A 19,535-nucleotide genomic window follows, 5' to 3' on the forward strand; every position below is an offset into this window, starting at 1 on the left:
CTTGCACACAGTGTTAATAGCAAAATCAGGCTTTGTGCTCATAATGCAGTTATCTATAATGAGGTACTATCTCAAAGAAGCTACACTGCTAATATTTCAACATGGTGCAAGGATTGGCAAATTGCTCTAAATGTTCAGAAATGTAAAATTTCAGACCACAAAATAAAGAACCGTACTGTCCTATTACTCTAATATAATGAGTCACTGTTGAAGTCGGCCTACTCATATAAAAACCTGGGCGTAACATTTCGTACAGATATGAAATCGAGTGATCAGATAGGTTCAGTCGTGGATAAGGCAGGTGGTAGACTTCGGTTTACTGGTAGAATACTGGGGAAGTGCAGTCAGTCTACAAAGGAGATCGCTTACGAATCACTTGTGTGACCAGTTCTAGAATACTGCTCAAGTGTGTGTGCGAACCGTACAGAGAAGGGCAGCATGAATGGTCACAGGTCTGTTTCATCCGTAGGAGAGTGTAACAGGGGTACTGAACGTTCTGAATTGCAAGGCTTTTGATGACTATCCTGAGAAAGTGTATCAACAAAGTTTCAAGAATGAGATTTTCACTCTGCAGCGGAGTGTGCGCTGATATGAAACTTCCTGGCAGATTAAAACTGTGTGCCCGACCGAGACTCGAACTCGGGACCTTTGCCTTTCGCGGGCAAGTGCTCTACCAACTGAGCTACCGAACCACGACTCACGCCCGGTACTCGCAGCTTTACTTCTGCCAGTACCTCGTCTCCTACCTTCCAAACTTTACAGAAGCTCTCCTGCGAACCTTGCAGAATTAGCACTCCTGAAAGAAAGGATATTGCGGAGACATGGCTTAGCCACAGCCTGGGGGATGTTTCCAGAATGAGATATTCACTCTGCAGTGGAGTGTGCGCTGATATGAAACTTCCTGGCAGATTAAAACTGTGTGCCCGACCGAGTCTCTAACTCGGGACCTTTGCCTTTTTTGCCCGCGAAAGGCAAAGATCCCGAGTTCGAGTCTCGGTCGGGCACACAGTTTTAATCTGCCAGGAAGTTTCAAAGTTTCAAGAACCGGCTTTAAATGATTACTCTAGGAATATACTACAACCCCCTACGTATAGTTCATATGGGGATCGTGTGGATAAGTTTAGAATAATTACAGCACGCCCACAGGCATCCAAACAATCATTCCTCCCGTGTTCCAAACGTGAATGGAGCGGGAAGAAATCCTAATAACTGGTAGAATGGGACGTAACCTCTGCCAAGCACCTCATGGTGGTTTGCAGAGTATATACGAGGGTTATTCCAAAAGTAAGGTCCGATTGATTGCCAAGTTGAAACCACAGTGAACATCAGAAATGTTTTACTTGTATCAATTAGCTACACCTTTCAGCTACTTCTCTACGTAGTCGCCGTTCTGACTTAGACTTTTGTCATAGCGTTGTAGCAACTTTTCAATAGCCTCATCATAGAAAGCAGCCGCCAGTGCTTTCCGCCAATTCTCCACGCTGGCCTACACCTCGTTGTCTGTGTCAAAATGTTGTCTTCAAAGACAGCGGTTCATGCGACTAGAGATGAAACTCAGGGGGAGACAATTGCGGACTGTATTGTGGGTAATCTAACATTTCCATTTGAAAACGATGCAAGAGCATCTTCATTGCCCCTGCAGAATGCGGCTGAGAATTGTCGTGAAGACGAAACAGCACGACAGTTATGTAATGTTGGCTGCATAGTTTCAGGCGAAATTTCTCACCAGGCCCTCGTACTTGGCGGCAGACACTATTTTCTAGACATCTTTACGCACTCACTTCGAGCTCAGAAATGAGAAGAGCGACGTGATGCTAACTGGGGTTATCCTAGAGACACTACCCAACACATCTGTGCAAAGCTTTATCGGATTTTCATAGTCGTTTCCATTTCGCGACCGATCGGACCTTACTTTTGGAATAACCCTCGTATGTAGATGTAGAAGGAGATTTTTGCCAAATACAGCATTTTCCTGGCGTTTCAGGTGCTCTTGACTGCACTCACATCCCCATCAATCGCTTGGTGGTGACAGTGGCCGCACGGTATCGCCGAGCGGTCTCAGGCGCCTTACCACGGTTCATGCGGCTCCCCCTCGTCGGAGGTTCGAATCCTCCCTCGAGCATGGGTGTGAGTGATGTCCTTAGCGTAAGTTAGTTTAAGTTAGGTTAAGTAGTGTGTAAGCCTAGGGACCGATGACCTCAGCAAAAAAAAAAATGGTTCAAATGGCTCTGAGCACTATGGGACTCAACTGCTGAGGTCATTAGTCCCCTAGAACTTAGAACTAGTTAAACCTAACTAACCTAAGGACATCACAAACATCCATGCCCGAAGCAGGATTCGAACCTGCGACCGTAGCGGTCTTGCGGTTTCAGACTGCAGCGCCTTTAACCGCACGGCCACTTCGGCCGGCTGACCTCAGCAGTTTGGTCCCATAGGACCTTACCAAAAATTTGCAAAAAAGCTTTGGCGACAGTGCTGAGATATTTAGAAATCGTCACGGGTGATTTCATGTGCAAGCGATCTCAGACCCTCAGCGGCGATGTTTAAATATCGTGGCTAGATGACCAGGATCTGCTCATGACAGCAAGATTTACGGAAACTCACATGTACATGTTCAGTTAGGAGCAAGAGAAATCACAGGAGGCATACTTCTGGGAGACAGTGACTGTCAGTGAAGGAGGTATTCGCTGATGCCTGTACTTCGCACAGAAACAGCGAATCCGTAATCGTGCCCACGTGAAGACCAGGTCAGTAGTTGAAAGAATGTTTGGAGTGGCGAAAAGGCGATTTCCCTGTTTAAGTTTAGGACTCAGGATGAAAGTAAATCGTGCAGTAGTTATAATAGTTGCAATATTTGTCTTCCACAGTATGGCTGCCAATGCCTCAGAGCGGCTACTGAAATGATGACAAGCAGAAGGGAGAAGGGTGTACCCAGAAATTCCAGCATCTGCAGAACGCGAAGACAGCAGAGGTAATTATGGCGTGAGAGCGGCGTTTATTAACAATATATTTATTTAAAAAGTTTTTGAATTAATTGAATAAATGTCAAAAGTCTCTGTTTGAAAGGGAGATTTTCTTTTCCTTTCTTTTACGTCTTCTTACTTCCCTTTCTCGTGGTTATTTAATTCCGCATCAGGAGAAGAACACCACGAATAATATTAAAAGCTACCTTTTACACAACAAATTGGTCTCAGAAAATTGATTACATTGTATTAAGATATATACAACACCCCACATATAATTTCAGGATGACAATCTGTCTATAAAGAAATTAGGACAGACTACATACCCCAAGGAAATGAAGGTAACAGCAGTCACAATGCAATGCGTGCGAAATTTATTGAAAAGGTATGTACCGGAAATTAGAAGACTGGAAGATATTTACAATGTGTCAGTTTAAAAGTCTGATAATCTTTTAATTTCTTTATTGATTTTGAGGGTTTCCATTCTTATTTCACGTTCTGCAAGAGAGCACTGTACTTTGATTTTATGTTCACGCTCGAGGCGTGCTAATCTTTGATTCCCAAACTGTCATATCTTATCGAGAATATTTTCTGTTCTTTCGTTCTTGCAACGAGAGTCTGACACCACGAGGGTGGTTTGAAAAGTTCTCGGAGTCACCACGAGAGGTCAGCGCTAGCGCAACGAGTTGTTCACGCGATATTCGTTGGGCTGTTGATGTCGTGTTGAATTTCTAAGTCTTAAGCGTCGAAGTATCAGGTATTTGGTAACGTTCAATATTACGGTTTAATTAATATTCCTTACGGTAAATATAGTTCTAGTTCGAACAGAACTGACAATTTGGTTGTGAAACCTACTAACGAGGCTGGCGCACATTGCCTTTTCTTTCTACCCACAGGCATTAAGCCTTATGCCCACCTTTAATTCTAGCTGGCCAATAATATTTGATGAGATCTTGACGCCAATTTAAGCTAAGTTTAGTATTTATGCAATATGGTTTAAATTATTCTTCCATAGGCAGATAACTTTGACCTTGTTGCTCTAAAGAGCAAATCTTTTTTAATGAAAACTATAGCGTTTTCCGCGTGGTCACGCTGTATACAATGTAACCTTTGAGATATCAAAGGTTAGGTAGCAGACTATATTTTGTAAATGCTTGACCTATGTCGGTCAATAGTATATAAGTAGTGGCGTTGCTCGCCCTGACAACACCCTACTTTAAATATTAGGTCCTTATTTCTCGGTAGTCTATGTCAGAATTTCACCACCCTCACAATAATCCTCATCCTAAATAGTTAATAGCCTTACAGGCATTATCCTAAGTAGGTAATATGTGACACACTAGTGTGTATATTTCGACAATTAGGGTAGCATAACCCATGTAAATGCATAGGGGTCTTCAACCCGCTACTAACTAATAATTAAACTTTTCCCTTAAGAGTTTTGTTCCACGTCACCCTTGTGACTACAAATAGTGAGAGGTCGTATATATTATATTTATAGTTGGTGTATGTTTTGTTAAGTTACTACAGGTTTCCTAAACACGACGTTGACTATCTGTGCATAAAGTTATAAATGATGCCCTAAGCTTTACACACCCAGTCAGTTATAAATGCGTAGCAATGTAGTGCCATAACATAACAACGTCAGTCAAATTTCGCGTTAACAAATTGACGTATTGCTCCCTGTATAATGGAAATTATTTCATTTCCACCTTGTCCCAACCCTGAGAAGTTCTCGCGTTATGGACATATAATCTTGTTCATCCCCCGCATAAGATCGTGCGGAACCATAGAACATAGCGGTGATCATATGTGGTTTTTAACGTAACAAGCTGAACTTAACGTCTAAGTAAATTTCTTATCAGTTAATAAGGAGTCGGGTTACAGTTAACGCTCATCGGGATTCTATATACTTAGTGCCTTGTTCTCTCACAAATTTACGGTTTAACATTATAGGTAAATTCCCAGTATGTAACATAAAAGACAGCCAATGGCAGGCCCCTCTGACTTTTCATGCGCGCATGCGCGTGGTCCGCCGTCTCAGTACATATCCACGTGCCGCAGTCAGTTCCGACGTAGCGTCCGCGGCTAACCGACTGCTCTCCACGAAGTGGGGCATAGGGCAGTTCCTCAGCTAAGTGACGTAGCATGACGTGGTACCACGGTACTGTAGTTTTTTACGTTTGACCGTGCCTTGTTGTGGCATGTGTTAGTTTATTTTATGCTTCTGAAGAAGGCTACATTGTTCTAGCTGAAACCTAGGTAAAGACCAGTAACATTTCGCAACTGAGGCGGATTTTTGACGTGCTATTTTATCACAGTTGCTGACAGGTCTGCAACGCGTTAAGAGTTCTTAAGACTGGACTGTCGCCTGTACACACGTGCCACGTCAGCGCTCTCAGAAGAGAGCTGTTGTTGTTCCGGCGCAATGATTTGCGAAGATGGAAAAAAATCGAGATTCGAGCAGTGATTAAAGAAAGGTGTGAAAGCAAAGGATTTTCGTGCCGATTTCCAGAATACACTGAGGCACTCTGCTGCTGCATATTCAACTGTTGCCAAGTGGACAACTGAATTTAAATTTGGTCGGGAGAGCTTAGATGATGACCCGTGCAGTGGACGGCCAAACTGTGTCACTGCTCCAGAAATCATTGCAAAAGGCGGAGGCGGAGGCGTGTTTGTTGCTGTCAGAAGTAGTTCAACTTGACACGAAATTGAAGTGGATACTTCCTGTGAGTTAGTATGGACAGAGGTCATTGTTGGAAACCGGAATAAAATAATAATAGGATCCTGTTACCGACCTCCCAGTTCCGATGATACAGTTCCTGAAAGGTTCGTACAAAACTTGAGTTTCATTTCAAACACGTACCCGACTCATGCGATAATAGTTGGTGGTGACTTTAATTTCCCCTCGATATGTTGGCGAAAATACATGTTTAATTCCGTAGATATGCATAAAATATCCGAAATTGTGCTAAACGCATTCTCTGGAAATTATTTCGAGCAGTTAGTTCATCAGCCCACACGAATAGTAAACGGTTGTGAAAACACACTTGACCTCTTAACAACAAATAATCCTGAGTTAATAATCAGCATCAAAACCGATATAGGGATTAGTGAAAGTTTTGTCGTAGGGAGATTGAATATTATATTCCCGTAATCCTAGAAAAATAAGAGAAAAATATACCTATTCAAAAAAGCAGATAAAAATTCACTTGACGCCTTCCTGAGAGACAATCTCCACTTATTTCAAATTAATAATATAAGTATAGACCAAATGTGGCTTAAATTCAAAGAAATAGTATCGGCAGCAAATGAGAGATTTATACCAAATAAACTAACAAACGACGGAGCTGATCCTCCTTGCTACACAAAAAGGGTTAGATCACTGTTGCAGAAACAACGAAACAAACATGCTAAATTTAAACAGACGCAAAATCCCCAAGATTGGCGATCCTTTACAGAAGCTCGAAAAGTAGCGCGGAGTTCAATGCGAGACGCCTATAACAGTTTCCACAACGACTCTTTGTCCCGAAACCTGGCAGAAAATCCAAAGAGATTCTGGTCATATGTGAACCATGTTAGCGGCAAGACATAATCAGTGCCTTCTCTGGGCGATATCAATGAAGATACTATCGAAGACAGTGCTGGCAAAGGAGATTTACTAAACACAGCCTTCCGAAATGCCTTCACAAAAGAAGATGAAGTAAATATTCCAGAATTCGAATCGAGAACAGTTGCCAACATGAGTAACGTAGAAGTACATATCCTCGGAGTAGTGAAGCAACTCATTTCACTCAATAAAAGCAAGTCTTCTGGTCCAGACTGTACACCAATTAGGTTCTTTTCGGAGTATGCTGATGCATTAGCTCCATACCTAAAAATCATATGCAACCATTCGCTCGACGAAAGATCCGTACGCAAAGACTGGAAAGTTGCACAGATTGAAAGATTCACGTTTACAGTCCTAGCCTAGGGACGCCAGATGAAAGTTGATGTCGTCAAGCCCTGAATGAAAATTGCGCAACGGATGACTGTGGATGGGAACTTGAGAGCGCTACCTAGAGAGTGTGCCCTTTCTGTACGATACTAGGCAAGGGGCTGGAGGGCTCACACGCTGATGTGTGGCTCCCTGCATTCTATATCTTTTATTTTAAATGAATTCCTTTAACTTGACTTCTTTGTGGTTTTTAAGGTATGTTAAAGATTGATGACAATTGATTACCTATTTAATTTAATCATTATCACTCGATTTTACAGCGATTGCAGCAAATGTTCCAGTTTACAGATATTACAATTTTACAACTTTTAGCTTGTATGTTAAAGATTGATGACAATTGATTACCTATTCATTTTAATCATTATCACTCGATTTTACAGTGATTGCAGCAAATGTTCCAGTTTACAGATATTACAATTTTACAACTTTTAGCTCGGGTATATTATATACTAACCTGCACGCAAATTTCTACGGGCAAAGTCTCCCAATATTTTACATAGGACATCCACTATGTGAGGAGGATAATGGGCTAACTGGGGACCAGAAACATTAACACAGGGAGGCAAATTCCCCAAATTAAACAAGAACATTCATTGCCTTACACAATCCGAAGCTGGAAATAAAAGAATTGGTGCAAATATTCAAATACCTCTCTTCCATGCTTGAACATTGAGACAGAGGGCACGTCTGCTCACTTACCCGTCTTCTTTAACACTCCACGAAAATGGCGGGCACATGGAGGTCTTCCTGGGCCCCGGTGGAGGGGATGGTCGAACCACTTCCCCATGACCAACCTCTCCACCTCAAATCTTGTGACACTGGAAAGTCTTTGAATTTTACCTGCCTGTGCTGTCTCTCTTATCCCCCAACCAGGAGTAAGATTGGCACTACTATACTACAGAACCACTTCCCAACTAAGATTTGGCCACGCTTTAGGGAAAGGTGTGAGGAGGATTAGGAAAGTTCATGTGCAGATTCAAATTCACGTACAAGAAATGCATAATACGCGACACATATAAATACGTATTATGAAGCCTGACACATTTCATTCCACCCGTCCACATGGGTCTGTTGCACCCCCAGCCGGCCGCGTCGTGCAATAAAATTGGCGGAGGAGCCGCCTCTGTTTGTATTTCTCGGTGCGAGCGAGCAGCGAAACCTGCTGCTTATAGAGCGGAAACTACTGTACCGTTTCAAGGTCACACCTATATTCAAGAAGGGTAGTAGGAGTAATCCACTAAATTACAGGCTCATATCGTTAACGTCGATATGCAGCAGGATTTTAGAACATATATTGTGTTCGAACATTATGAAATACCAAGAAGGAAACGGTCTATTGACACACAGTCAACGTAGGTTTAGAAAACATCGTTCCTGTGGTACCCAACTAGCTCTTTATTCACATGAAGTGCTGAGTGCTATTGACAAAGGATTTCTGATCGATTCCGTATTCCTGGATTTCCAGAAGGCTTTTGACACTGTACCACACAAGCGGCTCGTAGTAGAATTGCATGCTTATGGAATATCGTCTTAGTTATGTGATTGTATTTGCGATTTTCTGTCAGAGAGGTCACAGTTCGTACTAATTGACGGAAAGTCATAGAGTAAAACAGTAAGTGATTTCAGGCGTTCCCCAAGGTAGTGTTATAGGCCCGCCGCGCTGGATTAGCCGAGCGGTCTCGGGCGCTGCAGTCATGGACTGTGCGGCTGGTCCCGGCGGAAGTTCGAGTCCTCCCTCGGGCATGGCTGTGTGTGCTTGTCCTTAGGATAAGCTTGTGTAAGCTTAGGGACTGATGACCTTAGCAGTTAAGTCCCACAAGATTTCACACAAATTTGAACATTTTAGTTATAGGCCCTTTGCTGTTCCTTAATTATGTGAACGATTTGGGAGACAATCTGAGCAGCCGTCTTTGGTTGTTTGCAGATGACGCTGTCGTTTATCGACTAATAAAGTAATCAGAAGATCAAAACAAAATGCAAAACGTTTTAGAAAAAATATCTGAAAGGTGTGAAAAGTGGCAGTTGACCCTAAATAACGATAAGTGTGAGGTCATCCACATGAGAGATAAAAGGAACTCGTTAAACTTGGGTTGCACGGTAAATCAGTCTAATCCTAAAACCGTAAAGTCAACCAAATACCTAGCTATTGCAGTTACGTACAACTTAAATTGGAAAGAACACATAGAAAGTGTTCTGCGAAAGGCTAACGAAAGGCTGCGTTTTATTGGCAGAACACTTAGAAAATGTAACAGACCTACTAAGGAGACTGCCTACACTACGCTTGTCCATCCTCTTTTACAATACTGCTGCGCGGTATGAGATCCTTACCAGGTGGGACTGACGGAGTACATCGAAAAAGTTCAAAGAAAGGCAGCACGTTTTGAATTATCGCGAAATATGGGAGTGAGTGACACAGAAATGATACAGGATTTGGTCTGGAAATCATTAAAAGATGGGTGTTTTTCGTTCTTCTCACGAAATTCCAGTCATCAACTTTCTCCTCCGAATGCGAAAATATTTTGTTGACACTGACCTACATAGGGCGGAACGATCAGCACGATAAAATAAGGGAAATCAGAGCTCGTACGGAAAGATATAGGTGTTCATTCTTTCCGCACGCTATATGAGATTGGAATAATAGAGAATTGTGAAGGAGGTTCGATGAACCCTCTGCGAGGCACTTAAATGTGATTTGCAGAGTATCCATGTAGATGTAGATGTAGATGTAGAAAAGTGCACAAAATGGTCACGGAGGACTGGCTATTGAAAGTCCGTGAAATTGCTCACGCTTGCCAGATGTCATCTGAAAGGGTACATCACATTTTAACTGAAGAATTAGAAATGAAAAAATATCTGCAAGATGGGTGCGGCGGCTCTTGACGCTGAGTCGAAAACGCACGAGAATGGACATATTGGAACAATGTTTGGCCCGTTTTAGAAGAAACGAACAAGATTTTTAGCGCCGTTCTATGACCACAGACAAAACATCCGTCAGAGCAGTGGAAACATGCTGATTCTCTGCCACCAAAGAAAGCAAAGACAATTCCTTCGGCAGGAAAGGTTATGGCATCCGTGTTCTGGGATGCGAAGGAGATTCTGTTTGTAGATAACCTCCCTACTGGGGAAACAATTACTGTAGAATACTATGCTAACCTCCTGGTCAAACTGCAACAAAAGCTACGCCAAAAAAGGCCAGTTTTAGGAAGGAAGGAAATCATCTTCCATCAAGACAATGCACGCCCTCTCACATGTGCCGTCGCAATGGCAAAATCACACGAACTAATTCACCTGATATGCTTCCGTCAGACTTCCATCTCTTCCGAAAACTGAAAATTTGTCTCAGTGGACGAAGATTCACTTCAAACGAAGAACTGTTAGCCAGAGTTGACAACTATTGTGCAGGCCTGGAAGAAACTTATTTTCGAGATGTGATCAAGACAATGGAACATCGTAGGACCAAGTGCATTAATCTACAAGGAGACTACACTGAAAAATAAAAAAAAGTTTCAGTGATGAAAGTACTTTTTCCTATTCCGTTCCGAGAACTTTTTAAACCACCCTCCTATAACAGAAAACTGGCTTGCTCATCTACATTCAACTAGATGTTAGTTTCAGTGCAAAATGGGCAGCATTGTGCTGTTACGGTAAAGTTTGTACATTATTTTAGTACCACTGTTACCGGCTCAAGTCGCGGTGGTCTAGCGGTTCTAGGCGCTCAGTCCAGAACCGCGCGACTGCTACAGTCGCAGGTTCGAATCCTGCCTCGGGCAAGGATGTGTGTGATGTCCTTAGGTTAGTTAGGTTTAAGTAGTTCTAAGTTCTAAGGGACTGATGACCACAGATGTTAAGTCCCATAGTGCTTGGAGCCATTTGAACCATTTTGAACCGGCTCAAGTAAACATCCTCTCCTTCGTTTTCATTTTCATTGTCATCCACGAGAGCAATACTTTCACGTGAAGATACAGCTGTCTCCTCGTTTACTGTTGAAGCGAATGAACTGCAGCCTGTGATATCCGAATCTGTGTCAGAAAAAGAGCGTAACGAATAGCATCATAAAATATCTTCTACACAGCAAAATTGCTTCAGAAAAACTTACAGAGCAGTGCACAAAAAATTGTTGCTTCAGGAGTTCCACGTTCCATTACAGCCTGAGGAAATTACCGCCTCCTGTTTTACGCATTTCAGCCTTGAAGAGTTTCGCCGCCGTTTCTGCTCTAGTTTACGTATCATATACATAATTAGACCTCGTCATGCGAGAATGTTTTGTTGATCCCTTTCTTAACTTTTTCGTAACACAATTTCAGGCTCTTCCTGTCACGATCTGCCGCGATGTTACGAGAATTAAAGTCAACAGCAACTTCTTTCCATGCCTTTCTCTTTTTTGGCCGCAGTGACTTTAATCTGAGTTTTCTTCTTTTTCCACTTGTATCTTTGTACTGGTCTAACACAATTTCCGGCAGCAAATCATGCATGTACACTCCTGGAAATTGAAATAAGAACACCGTGAATTCATTGTCCCAGCAAGGGGAAACTTTATTGACACATTCCTGGGGTCAGATACATCACATGATCACACTGACAGAACCACAAGCACATAGACACAGGCAACAGAGCATGCACAATGTCGGCACTAGTACAGTGTATATCCACCTTTCGCAGCAATGCAGGCTGCTATTCTCCCATGGAGACGATCGTAGAGATGCTGGATGTAGTCCTGTGGAACGGCTTGCCATGCCATTTCCACCTGGCGCCTCAGTTGGACCAGCGTTCGTGCTGGACGTGCAGACCGCGTGAGACGACGCTTCATCCAGTCCCAAACATGCTCAATGGGGGACAGATCCGGAGATCTTGCTGGCCAGGGTAGTTGACTTACACCTTCTAGAGCACGTTGGGTGGCACGGGATACATGCGGACGTGCATTGTGCAGTTGGAACAGCAAGTTCCCTTGCCGGTCTAGGAATAGTAGAACGATGGGTTCGATGACGGTTTGGATGTACCGTGCACTATTCAGTGTCCCCTCGACGATCACCAGTGGTGTACGGCCAGTGTAGGAGATCGCTCCCCACACCATGATGCCGGGTGTTGGCCCTGTGTGCTACGGTCGTATGCAGTCCTGATTGTGGCGCTCACCTGCACGGCACCAAACACGCATACGACCATCATTGGCACCAAGGCAGAAGCGACTCTCATCGCTGAAGACGACACGTCTCCATTCGTCCCTCCATTCACGCCTGTCGCGACACCACTGGAGGCGGCCTGCACGATGTTGGGGCGTGAGCGGAAGACGGCCTAACGGTGTGCGGGACCGTAGCCCAGCTTCATGGAGACGGTTGCGAATGGTCCTCGCCGATACCCCAGGAGCAACAGTGTCCCTAATTTGCTGGGAAGTGGCGGTGCGGTCCCCTACGGCACTGCGTAGGATCCTACGGTCTTGGCGTGCATCCGTGCGTCGCTGCGGTCCGGTCCCAGGGCGACGGGCACGTGCACCTTCCGCCGACCACTGGCGACAACATCGATGTACTGTGGAGACCTCACGCCCCACGTGTTGAGCAATTCGGCGGTACGTCCACCCGGCCTCCCGCATACCCACTATACGCCCTCGCTCAAAGTCCGTCAACTGCACATACGGTTCACGTCCACGGTGTCGCGGCATGCTACCAGTGTTAAAGACTGCGATGGAGCTCCGTATGCCACGGCAAACTGGCTGACACTGACGGCGGCGGTGCACAAATACTGCGCAGCTAGCGCCATTCGACGGCCAACACCGCGGTTCCTGGTGTGTCCGCTGTGCCGTGCGTGTGATCATTGCTTGTACAGCCCTCTCGCAGTGTCCGGAGCAAGTATGGTGGGTCTGACACACCGGTGTCAATGTGTTCTTTTTTCCATTTCCAGGAGCGTATTTAGGAAAAGTTTGAGGATCTCTTCCTTTTCCTTTTGCTTGTCTCCACGGTTATAGCTCGACATCTTCTGTGTATCTAGGATGTACGATAAATACAGGGTGTTTCAAAAAGAATATACATATTACAAAGTATTATTTTGTCCAAACTATCTATTGCTGCGTCTCGGCTCGGCTATTGGAGAAACGAATACGTAATCTAGTTTTTATTAATAGCCACTAGATGTCAGATGTCTTCTGTTTTTCGTCGTAACCGACATATGTTTAAAATGGCTACTCTGCAGCAGAAATCATATTATGTTCTCGAGTTTGCGTGACGTGCAGTTCCGTGATTACAGTGCAAAGACGTTTCAGCTTGAGGTACCAAATTGATGTATCCGAATGGGCGGAACATTCGCAGATGTTGTCGACAGTTTCTAGATACAGGATTTGTATGTAGAGGAAACAGTCCTGGCCACCGTCATGTTCCCGAAGAAGAAGTTACACGAATTCCAACTAATTTCCAGTGTACTCCTTCAAAATCAACTCGTCGTGCCACTCGGGAGTTACAACTGCCAACAACAACAATTTGGCGTGTTTTGAAACGTCGGTTTGTTATGTCGCCGTACAAGTTACAGCCGTTGCAAGCTCTGCGTCCTGATGACAAACCCAAAAGTGTGACATTGTGTAAACGGATTCTTTATGCTGTTGACAATGATAACACTTTCGCACAACGTACCGTGTTCAATAATGAAACATTTTTGACGGTGTTAGTGGTCAGGTAAACAAGCACAATGTTCGAATTTGGGGCCTACAGAGCCCACATGCTGCCATTCAACATGTACGAGATTCGCCAAAAGTCAATGTGTCTTGTGCAATATCCCGAGCATCTGTTTACGGCCCATTCTATTCCATATGAACTTTCCAGCACGTCCTCATACAATGAAGACTTGCATAGGATATGCAAACTTTTAGGGTAAAAGCTTTCTCAGAGATCGAAGTTACGAATTTATAATCCAAATAAATAATATACCCCTGAGTCTTATGTCAGTGCTAGTGGCTTGCGATACTGGTGGGTTTAGTGTTGGGTTTAATAGATAACTGTTACTTATTTGACATGAGCACTTTAGTGCATATGTTCTATTATCTCTCTATCCAATGCGAGTGTACATAACTGTAACTTATTTTTGAACTGGAAAAGAATATGCATTATCCACAGTTAACGGTCAGCAGTATGTCGCTATGTTACAAAACTGCTTGCTTTCGAGGCTGCACGAAGACAACTTCATTTTCCAACGAGAGAGGGCACCCCGTCACTGGAGTCGTCAAGTTCGTGGATATCTGAATGAGACTCTACCGAACCGTTGGATTGGTCGTCAAAGAGCTGGCGAGTTAGCATGTGTCACCTGGTCTCCAAGGTCACCAGATTTGACACCCTCTGACTTCTTCCTGTGGGGTTTCGTTCAAGACAAAGTTTATGTATGAAGAGTCCCACAGAATCTGGAAGAGTTGAAGAACCGGATTCGTACTGCTATAACATCAGTGACAAACGACATACCCGAGTGTGGAAGGAATTTGAGTATCAATACAATATTGTTCATGTCGCTGATGGAGGGCATATTGAACATCTTTGATCTGAACTTCAAAGGTTCGTAAATATGTGTGTAAAGGTTCATATTCGTATGTCTTAAGGTTTACTAAATATATGCATTCGAAATACGTATATTACGAGGGCAGTTCAATAAGTAATGCAACACATTTTTTTTCTCGGCCAATTTTGGTTGAAAAAACCGTAAATTTCTGGTGGAATATTTTCAAACATTCCCGCTTCGTCTCGTATAGTTTCATTGACTTCCGACAGGTGGCAGCGCTGTACGGAGCTGTTAAAATGGCGTCTGTAACGGATGTGCGTTGCAAACAACGGGCAGTGATCGAGTTTCTTTTGGCGGAAAACCAGGGCATCTCAGATATTCATAGGCGCTTGCAGAATGTCTACGGTGATCTGGCAGAGGACAAATGCATGGTGAGTCGTTGGGCAAAGCGTGTGTCATCATCGCCGCAAGGTCAAGCAAGACTGTCTGATCTCCCGCGTGCGGGCCGGTCGTGCACAGCTGTGACTCCTGCAATGGCGGAGCGTGCTAACACACTCGTTCGAGATGATCGACGGATCACCATCAAACAACTCAGTGCTCAACTTGACATCTCTGTTGGTAGTGCTGTCACAATTATTCACCAGTTGGGATATTCAAAGGTTTGTTCCCGCTGGGTACCTCGTTGTCTAACTGAACACCATAAAGAGCAAAGGAGAACCATCTGTGCGGAATTGCTTGCTCGTCATGTGGCTGAGGGTGACAATTTCTTGTCAAAGATTGTTACAGGCGATGAAACATGGGTTCATCACTTCGAACCTGAAACAAAACAGCAATCAATGGAGTGGCGCCAAACCCACTCCCCTACCAAGAAAAAGTTTAAAGCCATACCCTCAGCCGGTAAAGTCATGGTTACATTCTGGGGCGCTGAAGGTATTATTCTGTTCGATGTCCTTCCCCATGGTCAAACGATCAACTCTGAAGTGTATTGTGCTACTCTTCAGAAATTGAAGAAACGACTTCAGCGTGTTCGTAGGCACAAAAATCAGAACGAACTTCTCCTTCTTCATGACAATGCAAGACCTCACACAAGTCTTCGCACCCGAGAGGAGCTCACAAAACTTCAGTGGACTGTTCTTCCTCATGCACCCTACAGCCCCGATCTCGCACCGTCGGATTTCCATATGTTTGGCCCAATGAAGGACGCAATCCGTGGGACGCACTACGCGGATGATGAAGAAGTTGTTGATGCAGTACGACGTTGGCTCCGACATCGACCAGTGGAATGGTACCGTGCACGCATACATGCCCTCATTTCAAGGTGGCTTAAGGCCGTAGCATTGAATGGAGATTACGTTGAAAAATAATGTTGTGTTGCTAAAAGATTGGGGAATAACTTGGTGTATTTCAATGCTGAATAAAACAACCCCTGTTTCAGAAAAAAAATGTGTTGCATTACTTATTGAACTGCCCTCGTATTTTTGAAACTCCCTGTATATGCGGTCGCAGCGCAATAATGAAATATTCAAACATGTGTGAAATCTTATGCGACTTAACTGCTAAGGTCATAAGTCCCTAAGCTTACACACTACTTAACCCAAATTATCCTAAGGACAAACACACACACCCATGTCCGAGGGAGGCCTCGAACCTCCGCCGGGACCAGCCGCACAATCCATGACTGTAGCGCCTCAGACCGCTTGGCTAATCCCGCGTGGCAGCGCAATAATCGTCTCGATAGGCGACTTGAGCCGTGTTGCAAAGCGTGTTACGTGCTAGCTTAGATGACACCTGAACCTGCTGCGGTAGATCCAGGTATAGCGTTTACACTGTACAGCAGAGTCCAGATGATGTTTCAGTTTCTCCATCTTTCGTCAGACTCGATCCCCAGCTGGCGCCGCTTACACAGTCCGGCCGAAGAGCAGCCGCGCCGCGCCGCGCCGCGCCGCAGCCCGTCCCTCTGCGGCGCAGTGCGGTCCCGGCCGTCGGCCTGCTGCAGTGGGGAGAGCTGGCAATGCCGCCCCGTGACGTCAGCGCCGGCTGCCGCTGCGGCTCTCTGCTGTGTGCGCCGCTGACCCGCCTCAGTCTTGACAGTAGAGGTGGGCCAAACGGTTATTCTGGAGTAACCGTTATCACTGTTCCAGTTATTCTTTGATAACCGTTATCGTTAACGGTTATTAATAACTGCCAAGTTATTTTTCGCTAGCGAATACCGATAACTCCGACAGTTAAATAACGAGTAACGACATAGTTGGAATCCATCAGTTTAGTTATCAGTATAACTGCGAGTAGTGTGAAATAGCAGGAATGTCGTATGAATCGTGTCATAACCTCAGCTTATTAACTCCGGGTACATTTTAGTTGATGTTAGAACGATTATTAGTGTTTCATATTATATGTATGTAGGTTATCGGCCGCTATAAGAAATATTATCCTCGCAGCTGCAACAGAAAGTACGCGGAACTTCGCCACAGCACTGTTTAAGTAAAATGTTAACAACGTGCGTTTTTAAGTTTGAAGAAATATGTAAACTGAATACTTTAGGTTAAATTCGGAGCTTAATTTCTTGTGTTGTTTACTTAATAGAATAAAGTGTACTGCCTTGTAATACAACACAAAAATATACGTAATGTGAAAGATTCGTTTACTCCTCTAAAAGATAGTCATGTGGTTGAAAGTGAGAGTACGCTAGTTGGAAAACTGCTCGATTTCTCCAGCTGCAGCATGTGTATAACATAGGATGAATGGGAGCGTCCGATTCCACCCGTCTGCTTTGACCTGTGACGTAAGGTTCTGTAATCCCATAACATATAAAGACATGCAGATCGAAAAGATTTACAGTGTTAAATTTCTGGGATTATAACTCGATAATAAATTCAGTTGGGAAGGGCTTACCACAGAATTGCTAAAGCTCCTAAGCAAATCTGTATTTGCAGTTAGAAGGGTGTCAGATGTAGGAGACACAAATGTAAAAAAGTTAACATACTTTTATTCTGTTATGTCATAAGGGATCATATTCTGGGGCAACTCATCAACGGAGCAAAAGTTTTTAGCATGTAAAAGCGTGTAGGCCTAATAAAAATCGTTTGTGGTATAAATAAAAGAACACCATGTTCTGTTCAAGGAACTTCATATTCTAACCACTGCTTTATAGTATATTTATTCTTTAATAAAATTTGTTGCAAGTATTTCCAACCAATAGCACAATACATAGTATCAATACTAGGAATAAGAACAGCTATCTACATAAAGATCTAAAATCACTTACCTTGGACCAGAAAGGGGTTCAATATTCAAGAACACACATTTTCAATAAACTGCCAGCAACCATTAAAAACTTGGTTTCAGATAAAGCACGGTTTACTGAGAGTTTGAAAGACTTTTTGATAGGCAACTCCTACTCTATAGATGAATATCTTAACAGGGACTGTTAGACCAGCTTAAGTAAAAATTCTGTTACCAGCATATTTCAGTTTTGACAGCACTTGGTCACAACAGTCAAGATCAGGTATTGTGTGTGTGTGTGTGTGTGTGATAAATTTATTAAATGTGCATAACTATGTTTTGTTCTGGCAGTGTATTAATACTGTACATATTAGCAACTCCAGTTTACTGCAATATTTTGACAATCTCGTGACAGATGATGGTGGTAAGTATTATACTCAAATGCTTTATGTTATACTTTGACATGTTGCACATCCATGAGAATCATCTCATTTTTGTGTCCCTGGGACAAAAACAGGTTAATCTAATCTACAGTGAGGGTTTTGATTTTGTGGTGGGAGAATGACTAATGCGTATGTCCAAGCCTTCAGTTTGTTGTGTATCTCTCATGTTTGGCATTATTGTATACAGAATTCCAGTTCTGAATGATTAACATCTCATAAGGCTTAATGTATCAGATGTCATTACAATACATTTTCACTCTTTTATACAATTCTTCTTTGGATATCCAGATTGTGAGAGTATGAATTAATGGTATTGCGTAGGTAATACAAATCTGCAGTAATTTTTCAGAAATCTGATCTTGACTGTTGCAGTAAAGTGCTGTCAAAACTGAAATAATACTTTTTACTTAAGTTACTCTACCAGACCCTGTTAAAATATTAATCTACAGGAAATACAAAATTTCCTTTCCTGGGGAATGCTTTACCTGTGGATTCCACGTTTTGCTTTTTTTTCTGTCTCACACGAGGCAATAACACGAATCCTTTCGAAACACTTCATCTGTCTCAATGCCAGCTGCCTGCTTTGATCTTTTTGCAGTTTAATATCATGACAGTTAACTGTCTGAATAGGTAAGACTAATTCATGAACAAGACAAGATGAGCACTCAAAATGAAGGGCTAAGTCTTGCATATAACAACCTCAACATAGCAATGAGTGCACCTAACAGAGTTTTTCAGTGTTGCTTAACATAATAGAAAATAAACTGACTTGAGCTCTTTGAAAACAAAAAAGCATATTTTATTCAAAAATGTTCATGTAGTATGCACAAGTGCTAATAGGCCCAAATGTAAGTAAATCTATACTTTTATTTAAATACACTGACAAAGTATCTGACGTGATTATTGTAAGCATATTGTATTCATGCCAAATATACCTCTGTGAAATGCTTCAATTGCAATACATATGTTTGAAGTGTACACTGGACAATGTTCCTGCATAAAAGTGATATGCTCCAAACTATGTGTAAAATGTTTCAAAGTCAATGGCCAAAAACTAATTAAATGAAAAAAAGCCTATTTGCAATGGATGTGTACAAATTGAGGAAACTCATTTTTCTCTCACTAATGCCACAAAGCTAAGTCTCACAAAATTACTTAAGTTTCTTTGTATTCAAGTTGACCTGATACAGCACTGGCACTTTTTCATCATGATGCTACCAAGCATTAGTGATGGGGTATACTTGGAGAAGATACTCAACTATGTTCCATTTTTAGATCACCGCCAATACTCAAGGCATTTCAGTAAGTTTAAAATCCCTAGAAAGTATTAACATGTTGCACACACACTACTACACTTCATTTCATAGCTTTCCATACTATGTATGAGACAGCAAGTGTTTGTGCTCACAGTAGTGCCACAGATTGACATTTCTTGAGAAGGTA

At 43.0% G+C, this 19,535-nt stretch overlaps 1 non-coding gene across 1 annotated transcript; it reads right to left on the reverse strand.

Moving 5' to 3' along the window:
• Positions 1–617: 617 nt before the first annotated feature.
• Trnas-cga lies at positions 618–692 on the reverse strand. The gene has a single exon. It is a non-coding gene; the product is annotated as a tRNA-Ser (tRNA).
• Positions 693–19,535: the final 18,843 nt, after the last annotated feature.

This window comes from Schistocerca americana, chromosome 11 (genome assembly GCF_021461395.2).
Source record: "Schistocerca americana isolate TAMUIC-IGC-003095 chromosome 11, iqSchAmer2.1, whole genome shotgun sequence".
NCBI lineage: Eukaryota > Metazoa > Arthropoda > Insecta > Orthoptera > Acrididae > Schistocerca > Schistocerca americana.